We start from the raw sequence: 1,034 nt of genomic DNA on the forward strand, positions 1-1,034 counted from the left end.
GGAGACCAGGTGGCACAGGACCTCACAGGCCATGGTGAGGCTCATTCTGGAACAGGATCATCCGGCTGCTAGAGCAGAACCAGTAGAAGCAGAGAGACCAGGGAGGGGCTATTCCAACAATCCAGGGAGAGATGGCATCGGGCAGGGGAGAAGCTGAGAGGGGACAGAGTCTGGATACCTTGTGAAGAAAGAGTTTGCTTCTGGCTTTCGGCTCGGGGAGGCAAAGGTGGAACTTTCTTCGGTCGTCCCTAATCCGGGTTCATCCGACACCAGCCACCTCCGCCGTGCCGCCTAAGTTCGACCCCAACAAGATCAAAGTCGTGTACCTGAGGTGCACCGGTGGCGAAGTCGGTGCCACGTCTGCCCTGGCCCTGAAGATCGGCCCGCTGGGTCTGTCTCCAAAAAAGGTTGGTGATGACATCGCCAAGGCAACCGGTGATTGGAAGGGTCTAAGGATTACAGCGAAACCGACCATTCAGAACAGACAGGCCCAGATTGAAGTGGTACCTTCTGCCCCTGCCCTGATTATCAAAGCCCTCAAGGAACCACCAAGAGACAGAAAGAAGCAGAAAAACATTAAGCACAGTGGAAATATCACTTTTGACGATGTCAATATTGCCCGACGGATGTGACACTGATCTTTAGCCAGAGAACTCTCTGGAACCATTAAAGAAATCCTGGGGACTGCCCAGTCTGTGGGCTGCAATGTTGATGGCCGCCACCCTCATGACATCATAGGTGACACCAACAGTGGTGCGGTGGAATGCCCAGCTAGCTAACCACAAAGGAGAATGTTTCAATAAAGGATTATTTGACAACCAAAAAAAAAAAAAAGAAAGAAAGAGTTTGACAGGGTTTCTGAAGGAATCAAATGTGGGATGTGAGAAACAAGGCAATCAAGAAGTACTCCATGATTTTTGGACTGAGCAACTGGAAGAAAGGAATGATCATCTGCTAAGATGGGAAAGAGTGCAGGGGGAGGAGGAGGTCTGTGCACAGCGCAGGAGTCCTTTTAGACATGTTAAGTCCCAGTG

At 50.9% G+C, this 1,034-nt stretch overlaps 1 pseudogene; it reads left to right on the top strand.

The window, feature by feature from the left end:
• Positions 1 to 187: 187 nt before the first annotated feature.
• Positions 188 to 823, top strand: LOC145719325 (large ribosomal subunit protein uL11 pseudogene; annotated as a pseudogene).
• Positions 824 to 1,034: the final 211 nt, after the last annotated feature.

Source organism: Leptonychotes weddellii, unplaced genomic scaffold (genome assembly GCF_054177405.1).
Source record: "Leptonychotes weddellii isolate Sample4059 unplaced genomic scaffold, ASM5417740v2 HiC_scaffold_38412, whole genome shotgun sequence".
Taxonomy (NCBI): Eukaryota; Metazoa; Chordata; class Mammalia; order Carnivora; family Phocidae; genus Leptonychotes; species Leptonychotes weddellii.